At 42.1% G+C, this 9,780-nt stretch overlaps 1 long non-coding RNA gene across 2 annotated transcripts; it reads right to left on the bottom strand.

The window, feature by feature from the left end:
• Window positions 1-375: 375 nt before the first annotated feature.
• On the bottom strand, window positions 376-8,201 carry LOC112832152 (uncharacterized). 2 transcript variants are annotated; one of them, XR_003210332.2, is made up of 3 exons: window positions 8,011-8,201; window positions 6,809-6,881; window positions 376-576 (listed from the first exon to the last, which is right to left on the bottom strand). It is a non-coding gene; the product is annotated as an uncharacterized lncRNA (long non-coding RNA). The 2 variants fall into 2 exon arrangements; XR_003210331.2 differs by lacking the exon at window positions 376-576 and adding an exon at window positions 4,831-5,087.
• Between the last annotated feature and the right edge of the window lie 1,579 nt (window positions 8,202-9,780).

Genomic DNA, 9,780 nt, shown 5'->3' with positions numbered 1-9,780 from the left:
CCTCCATATCAGGGACATTTTTCTTCTTACTGGCACCTGTCTGTTTTATCATCAAGAACATCTTAGATTCAGTGGAACACAGCATTTGGCTCATCAGTGGATGCTCTCCTTAACACCCATGGATTTCCAAAAGGAAAGTGAGTGCTAGGGTGATGTTAACTGTGTCCTACCCTATCCTTTACCTGTGGTGATACAGGGCTCAGTCTGGATAAAGGGTTCAACATAGAAGTAAGGGTTTTCATGGGAAGTCTGGGGATGTGGAAATCTGGGGATGCAGAAATCTGGGAAGCTGTCACTAGAGGTCAAGGTTATTGATGCTGGTGATCTCAGGCAGGAGTACTTAAGCAGGTGGGTTCTCAGAAGCTTGCCTGGAAGCTGCTATAATTCTCAGGAATCTTAGAGGAGCTTCAACAGCCTCCGTCCGCTGCGGCAAAGCAGATGGTTCTTGAGAACTCTCTGGAAGCCCCTGGGACTCTCCTCTCTGCCTACAGCCACTTCTGGAGAATAATGGCTCCGCTTCACTTCTGCATTCCAAATGTCTGTGAGTTCCTCTCGTTGGCATTCTTCATTGGCTACCTGGACCATGTAGAGAAGGGAATTTGTGAAATTAGAAATTGGAGGCATGACAATGCTGTTGACAACAGAGCCTCCAGCACATGGGGTAACCTATGCCTTTTTCTGAGAGCAATCTGTTACTGTAATCTTAAAAAAGAAAAAAAAAAAGACTATTGGTGAAGGTGAACATGTACCCTTCAAAGGTCCCCCCAGACTAGAACATCTTCTCTATTTCTGTTTTTGGGTTTTCCACCACCACGGTTAATGAGGACTCATGGGATTTCATGTTACTGAATCACTACATTTATCTGCTATGGGCCATAAAAGCAAAATTCTGAGATTCTCCAACACGTAAAGCATCTCACCTCTGGGCTTATTTCCAGGCTGGCACGTGAAGTAGTATGTGAGGCGGTAGGAGGAAAAGGTAGGTGAGGGTCACTGAGTATTGAGACCTCAAAAGGCCCCGAGTGATCAATAGATAAATGGTAGCAGTATCTCTGGCATCTCCTTCCAACCAACATTCACGGAGCACCCTCTCTGTAGACAGGTCCATGTTAGCCTCCACTTAAAGGGTGGAGGAAAGAAATATGCCATATGACCTTGACCTTCTAAGGGTTTAGAGTTGAGCTGAACAGATATAAGATGCCAGTCCTGCCTCTGTCTCTTTCTTCTTTCTCGAGGAGCACCCTCCTGGTGATCTGGGCCCGGCCTCAGAACTGTGTGATATGCTGCATATGCATATGCCACGTGCAGAAGTCCTGGAATGCCTGAGCGGGGCTGGCACATCAGGGCTGGGGAGATGGCCAGGAGGGTCTCCACAGCTGGAGTTTGGGCAAAGCCATTAAGTCCTGCACTAGACAGAAAAGTCTGTGAAAGTCAGAAGGGTGATGCAAGCATCATCAAATCTTCATCAGATGTCACCCACAACAAAGGAGGGAGGGAGCGCATGACTGACCAGAAACCTTTCTTAACAAGACAGTTGCTATGACCCACTGCAAAAGTAGGGGCTCCCTGCCATGGTTGCTCATCAATATATTTTGCATTGTCCTAAGACTGCAGAAGTAATCTGTGCCATGAGCCCTACTTATTATTTCTGTTTGGTATTTATTTTAGTTTTAGCTTGACTGGGCTTCTTTTGAAAATTACATTTAATTTGGATATTCATGAGCAGGGAAACCAAAGAAAGACACTGTATTACTTTTCTATCTACCTATCTGTTTTCCTAAGCACTTGTAGAAATAAATAACCAGAGGCTCCATAACAGGAGTCTGCAAGCTATGTCCTGTGAGCTAAATCTGGCCTGCCACCTGCTTTGGTAAATAAAGTTTTATTGGAACAAACCATGCTTATTCATTTGCATACTATTTTCACACTGAGTTGAGTAGTGATGAAAGAGACTTGCATGGCCTGCAAAGCTTAAACTATCTACTATCTGGCCTTTTATCAAAAATAAATTGTTTTTTGTCAATCCTTGCTCCTTTAGGAATATCATTTCTTAGTATAATAACTCAACAGCAGTTAAAACAATCTTCTCTTTTAAAGGTTACTTTCTTAATCCCTTATTCTTTTTTGGTGAAATTCATCTTTTTGCTCAGACTTGGGTTCTAAACACAAGTTTTCATAGGATATTGACAACAGGTGAACAGAATTAAAAAACAAAATACAGAATGCATGGCATCGCTTCCCCCAAAATGTGCTAACCTTTGAGAGTTAAGAGTGTTGCTTTTTTAGCAGGAACCCACAAAGAGGGCAATCAGAGTCATTCTAAACCACTATCACATGTAAATCTCAAACGCATAACCTAGTCAAAGGGGAGAGAATTCATTTCACGGTAAGGAACATAGCTCTAAGTCGTAATTAAGCTAATTGATCATTTCAACTGTTTAGTCTACTCTGCTTGATAAAAACAATAATGGGAGAGATTACCCGGCAGATGCGTAAGTTAATCATAAATGTCTTTGGGCTTCCCATTTTCTAAGGGCATAGTGTGTCTTTCTGGTTGGGTCTATCAGGGTAGGTCATTCAAGTCTGCTATCGGATCGTGCGTCTCTCTTCCAAGAACACGAGAGTATAAAATGTTCTTCTGCTTCAAAGAAGGCCTAGTGCTGTCTCATAGACTCTGGCATTAAAGGGGATTGTTTGTGAACGTGGCAGGTGGACATTTTCCCCAGGTGTTCTAGCCCTTGCTATATCTCTGACCTCATTGCCCACCCCTCTGACCCTGGCTCACTCCAGTCACACTGTTCTCCATGGAGTTCCTTGAGCATGCCCAGTGTGCTCATGCCTTTGCATTTGAAATTCTCATGCTCATTACTCTGTTCTTAAATATCTGCTTGGCTCCCTAAAGCCTCAAGTATCTGCTCAAATGTCCCCTTAATAGAGAAGCTTTTCCTGATCATCCATTATAATAAATCACTCTGCCTTCTATCACTCTCTATTCTCCTTAATTGCTTTTTTCATAGCATTTATTGCCATCTAGCATATTCTGTGTTTGTTTTGTACTGTCTATTTCCTCCCTTAAGAGCAGACACTTTGATTTATTCACTGATGGATTACTAACTGCTATGACTATACTTGGCACATACTAGCTACTCAATAAAGGTTTTTGAGTGAATGAATGTTTGTGTGTAGTGAAGCTTGCTTTTTATTCAGAAGGGGAGAACAATAGGAAACATCTGGTCTTATGCTTACAGAGATATGTCATATCTCCATTGCATCAACAGCAGTACAATAGAGCTATTGAGAACACATTCAGTTCATAGATAGACCTGAGTTCAAGTCTTCACTCTGCCATTTTAATAACTATATCTGTGGTTTAACTTCTTCAACTCTCAATTTTTTCATCCGTAAGATGGCTATAATAGTATTACTTATTTTATAGATTTCTTAGGCTTAAATGGGACCATAAATGTAAAGCCCTTACCTTGATATATAAACACTACCTTCATTATTTCACACATATTTCAGTAAGACACATGTTTCAGTTCAAGGTGACCATCACCAGATTCCTGAATCTGGATCAATATAGTATAACTAAGTACTGATGTAGAAACTTTCCTATGATTTAAAAAGAAATGATTAAGGTGATTACCTGGTAAATTGCTAGTGATATTATAAGGCAGGGGAAAACTGGGAATCGGTTCAGTTGAGGGGTCATGTGTTCGATATTTTTGCTCTACAGAGAATTTTTAAAACACATTTAGTCAAATTAATCAGTCTTTTCCCTTATAACTTTTAATTTTTGATTCATACTTGGAAAGGCTTTTCCCATTCCAAGAATGTAAGTACATTAATATATTATTTTCTCATAAAATTTTTATGATTATTTTTCATGCTTAAATCTTACATCTCTCTAGAATTTATTTTGATATTTTAAGGGTTTTTTTCCAAAATAGCTATCAATGTATCTTTAATTAAATAATCCAGTACCGTAGTACAGATAACTTGGGGTATAGCAATGCCTTTCAATATCTAGTAGTTACTTTTTTCTTTTTTTTACTTTTTAAATTTTAGTTGGGAACAAGTCTTTTGGTGGTTTAATTACTATCATGTTGATTTTATAGAAAAAATGTTATCATTACAATATCAAATACTTCTACCTACAAACAAGATAACTATTTCTTTATATTTGGCTACTTGTATGCCCTTAAGTGATTTTTTTTTAAGTTTTAAAAATTGAATTTTAGTTAGCATTTTGTGGTTGCAAACTAGAGAATCTAACTGTGGCTAACTTAATCATGTATTAGAAAGGCATTGGGGAATTCACATAGTTGAAGGGAAGACCAGAGAATCAGGCTGGGAAATGAGGTAAGAACCAGCATAAAAATTTCATGACTGCTAAAGGTATCACTGCTGGAATGAATGAGCTTTTTCTGGGGCGCCCGGGGGGCTCAGTGGGTTAAGCAGTTGCCTTCAGCTCGGGTCATGAGCCCGGGGTCCTGGGGTGGAGCCCCGCTTGTTATCCTCCTTCCCTCTTGTTCTCTCTCTCTCTCTCTCTCAAATAAACAAATAAAATATTTTTTTAAAAAAGTTTGTCTTCACATCATGCTCTTCAGCAAAGTCCTAAGAGAAAGGCTGATTGGCTGAGCTTGGGATACATGCCTTCCCCTAGGAGACACTGAGGCAATGAGCATAAGGGTCAGGCCGAGCAAATCTAGGCCCCCTTCAAGAGGGCAGAGTGCCTGGATTACCCATGTCACCGAGACTGAATACAATTTTAAAGAGAAAACTTTCACAGAAGAAACAGGATGTGTAGAAAATGGAAATTGCCCACGATCAGAAGAGAATAAGCCTTTATTGAGGTGCTCCTTCAAGCTGATGAAATATAATTTTGTTCAAAATCATTTAATTCTAATTGTCTTCCTTTGAAGGCATTTGCATCCCAGGGAGGTTGTGGTTATTAAGGATATTCAGCGATATGCCCATTTTCACCCAAATATCAAATGGTTGCTGTGGGATTAGAATCCAGCTATGCTTCATTCAAAGCCTAACCCATCAGTCTTCCTTGCGGGGGCAGGTAACCACCAAAGGCTCTACAATGAAAATAAGAACCCAGTGAACAAACAGTGAGCAGGAAGGAAGTTTGGCTGCAGGTCGTGAGATACACCCTGCTAAGAAACTATAGTTCAGGGCTGGTATCCGGTGCTAGACTTTGTGGGTACCAAATATTAATTCATTAATATATTTATTTGCTGAACGAATGCATACCGATTCTTGCTATGTGACCCCATGATATTAGAAGGATGGGTCTAGACATTTGATCATTTTTCAGTTTGTTCAACAAGTGTTATCGAACAACTACTATATACCACATACTGCTCTTGGTTGGGTATGGAAAATGTCTGGGAAGCTCTGTTATAATCTTAGGAATGTACCTTATCATGCTCTTTGGATGGTGCTATAAACTGAATTGTGTCCTCTCAAAATTCATATGTTGAAGCTCTAGGCCCTAATGTGCTGGTATTTGGAAACAAGGCTTTGGGGAGATATTCAGATTTAGATGAGGTCATGAAGGTGGGGCCTTCAGGATGGGATTAGAGCCCTTAAAATAAGATACACCAGAGGGGTACCTGGGTGGCAGTCAGTTAAATCCAACTCTTGGTTTCAGCTCTGGTCTGATCTCAGGGTCCTGAGATGGAGTCCCCACGTCGGGCTCCCCACTGAGCACATAGCCTGCTTGGGTATCTCTTTTCCTCTGCCCCTCCCCACTGTGCTCTCTCTCTCTCTCTCTCTCTCACTCTAATAAATAAATAAATCTTAAAAAGGGGGAAGAAGAGGAAGAAGAAGAAGGAGGAGGAGGGGAAGAAGAAGATACACCGGAGAACTTGCTCACTCTCTTGCTCTGCCATTTGAGAACATACGGAGAAGGGAGCTGCCTGCAAATTAGGGAGGAAGTTCTCAACAGAAACTGACCATGCTGGTACTTTGACCTTGAATTTCCAGTCATTGTAACTGAGAGAAAATATATTTCTGCCATGTTAAGCCATGCAGTCCGTGGTATTTTGTTTTAGCATCCTGAGCGGACTAATACAGATGGGGGTCTAGTTTTTTGCTTGAAGAAGGCACATCTCTGAAGCCAGACATTTTGCTCATTGAAGATTAGTCTGAATATTTAAAACTTCCATGGTGGAAAGCTCAGACAAGGTGCATTAAGAAACTGCTTTTATCCTGAATTATCAGGGAGTTGTCTGACAGATCCAAGAAGATTCTCTTGACAACTAATTTCTCCAGCTTTGAATTTATTGAAGAAGAAAATAAACAGACTGATAATAAACACAAGGAACTTCAGTAGCAAATTGAGACTAGAACAGATTAGGACTAGCAGGAAACTTGGTTCTTAAGTGGTAGATATGAACAAAGTTGTATCAAAAGTTGCTGAGACATCGAAAATATTGAGGCTGTTTTATTAAAGAAAGGCTGTATAATGTAACAGCAGGAGAAGTGAGAATGGAAAGAGATTTCTGAAAAGGAATTGTAATAAGTGACTAGAGGGAAGCATGAGTTTTGTTCATAGGGTGGTTGGAAGTGCAGAATACTGAAAGCCCTGATGTTATCTACAAAGCAGCAGCTGATTACAGGATGCACGACAAGAGGAATAAACTGTTGGAGGGACGTTTGGTCCATTGTCAGAAACTCACTGTCCTGTAGGCTGTCCCTCCTTCCCCGAGAGGCATGCCTTCCCGGGACTTAAACTTCTTTGACTCTGCACACAGGAACAACCCAAGTCATACTTGTTTTGCAGTTGGTTTCATACCTTTGCAGGCGGTCCAAGGGCAACCGAGTTATCACTCTAACATTTAGATGGACCTGATCACACAGTGGTGTATCTGGAATGTGCAAAACGGGCACAGGAGTTAATGCCTTATCTCTGACCATTGCTGTTCTTGCTTCTTTCTCTCCTTCCTAAGCTGTTTATTGGACCCTAAGCCCCAGCTTTGATAATTTACCCTTGTTCTCCACCCCACATGCCCATGACATTGATTGATCTATTTGGGATATACTTCCCTGCTTTCCCTTTAGCACTTCGGGGCTTCATTTTGGTATTTGCTCCCTGGTCTCAGGCAGCCTGGCTGGAGGAGAAACCAGATTTCTACGGTTGATGAGGAACTGCCGTATCGAAAATATGAATTGATTGTATTGTGTGATATTTAAGATTTTAGTAAAGTGTCATCTCCTAACACATAATGTTTATACTCATTGACTTCTCAATGCAAATCATTTTTTACAATAGACGCATAGAGGAGATTTCTAGGGAAGTGCTCCCAAGCAGGATAGCACAGATTAGATGCAATTTATCATTTTATTAAACTAGAGCACCAATTGTCTTTAATATCCAGTAGGAAAACAGATGCAGCAGTAAAGAAGTTTTAATTGAGATACAAATACAAGTCTGTCAAAACAGAAATCCCTACACTGGAAGCACATTTTTCTTCTGCAATTTTGTCTACAGTTGGCTGGGAGGGATCTGGAGATTTCTAACCTGCCCTTAAAGAAGACTGTGGATGGCAAAGATAAAAGTCCCTGAGTCATGTGGGAGGCATGCTGATGATGGTGATGGCGTGGCCTTGACGGAAGGTGCCCCACGAGCTTCCCCCACCTGAGTGCCTGTGTTGTGGTTAATGTCAGGAAATCAGACAGCATTCTTGGGAATGATGAACAGGATCCCAGATAAGTGAGAATGACTTGGGATAGGCATTGCCTAGAGGCTGTCATTCTTTGGCCAGGCGTCACGAAGGACGATTAGATCCTCCTGCGGTGTAATTAACACCTTCCAGGGGAGGGTGACCAGATTTATAAAAGGATTGCAATAATGAAACAACATTTACATAGCAATTTATACTTTACAAAGAGAATTCAAGAGCATTTCTTTATTTGATCTTTGTAAAAACTCTGCAAAGAAGACAGGGCAGGGAGCATCTCTTTTTATAGATGAAAAATAGAGAGAGGGTGACTTACCTCTAATCACATGGCTACACTGTGAAAGAGTCGGGTCTCCAGAATGCACTCCTGCCACCGTATCTCACTCCACTGGTGAAGGAGAGTAGCTACCCAGCTCTCCAGCTTCACGGCAAAGGAGAAATCCACAGCAAGGTGTGTGTGTTTATTATGCTACCTACAGGGATCATTGCAGTTAAAGATGCCTTTTTTTTTTTCTTTTAATGGGAGATGGCAAGGAGAGAAAGAGCAAGAGGGTAGGAGTGAGAGTGGAGGCGTGGGGCTTAAGGAGAGACAGAGAGAATGAAAACGAGAACCGGAGGCTAAAACTGAAAACCAAAATGAATCAAAGCGTTTTCTGAGGAAACGAAACTAAAAGGGTGGGAAGCCACAGGCAGGTATGAGGTGACTCGTGACCCCAGCCCTAATTGAACACAAGCAAACACTGCCATTAAAAGGAAACATCTGAAGAAACACGCAGAGAGAACTCATTTATCTGAAGCCTGTGATTTGGAAGGGGCATACTGTCTAACAGGACGATGTCCAAAAAACAGGCTGAAGATGGGCTCAAGGTGGGAGTAGGCTTCTCCAGGATGGACAGCCAGCTGGAGGCAAGTATGAACGACAGAGCCGCTGGACAGCCAGCTCCTGGAGGCAGGGGTCACACCTCTGCTTCTCATCACAGAAAACTCTATCTAGCCTCTCTCCCAGGTGTTTAGAGCAACACGGGAATCGTTAAAGGGAGTGAGGAGGGCACGTGAAACCCTGGTCCCTCAGCCACTTCATTACAGACCTCTTGTTGGAGGGCTGGTTCTGGGTCATGGAAGCTAGAGAAGTCACCTTCAGAAAAGTCTTCTCTGACCTCTGAGGGCAGGAGAAGAAAGGGGCCAGTGTGAGCCCTGAGTGCCAATGGACCTGTGAAGAAGATAGCCTGTTTCTTGCTCCTTCTGGTTGCACCTGCTCAACCAGCGCGTGGAACATGAACAACACCTTGCAACCGGGGGGTGGGGGGGTAGGACAAACACCTGGTGTGCTCTTCACACGTGTCAACCACGGCTCTCTGTCTGCTAAGACTGGACACAGGAGCCAAACCACTATCGGCAACGAAGCCTCTAAATGGGCATGACGAATGACATCTCTTCACCAACCTTCTCCTAGATAGGGTCACTCTTCGGGCCTCCAATTCTTTTGTGGTAGACAAAAGTACAGGTTGCTGGGGTAGCAGAGGGAGCAGGTAACATGATGGGAAGCTGGGACGAGCTCAGGTCGTCTCCCCTTGGGCCCCGTGTGATGAAAGCCCGTTGGCGGATGTAGAGGCGAAGCCTGGGAAAGCGAAGAAGAAAGATCACTTGGGTGTGGAAGACCCGAAATGGTGCAGAGAAGTACATGCTCCTGGAAACACACCTGGAGATGATGAACAAAAATAAATGGACCAGAACCAAGGACTCTGAGGTTAACATAGCATCACAATGAACAAACCCATAACGTTAGTGAAAGAAAACCGAAGAAGAGATCACAGGCTGCTGGGATTTTTCAAAGAAACATCTTTAGCCCACACTATTTTTACAGGACTGGTGTATCGCTAAAGCCACAAAATAAGTTAACAATGATTTACCGGCTTTAGAACATAATTTGTAGCTGTTCTGCGTCTCAAATTGAATCTAAATTTATCAGGGAATTGAACTTAGCTATGGGAGAGGGCAAACTTCATTTCAGCATTGGGCTAGAGCTGAAAGTCAAAACAACCATTTATTTCTTAGCTTAATCAAATAATTGGTTGATTCAGGGAAG

The sequence above is a fragment of the Callorhinus ursinus genome, unplaced genomic scaffold (assembly GCF_003265705.2).
Source record: "Callorhinus ursinus isolate GAN/ISIS: 27379988/994484 unplaced genomic scaffold, GSC_fseal_2.0 scaffold14, whole genome shotgun sequence".
Taxonomy (NCBI): domain Eukaryota; kingdom Metazoa; phylum Chordata; class Mammalia; order Carnivora; family Otariidae; genus Callorhinus; species Callorhinus ursinus.
The sequence above is the reverse complement of the archived record's forward strand: the minus strand, read 5'-3'. Positions and strand labels throughout refer to the sequence as shown.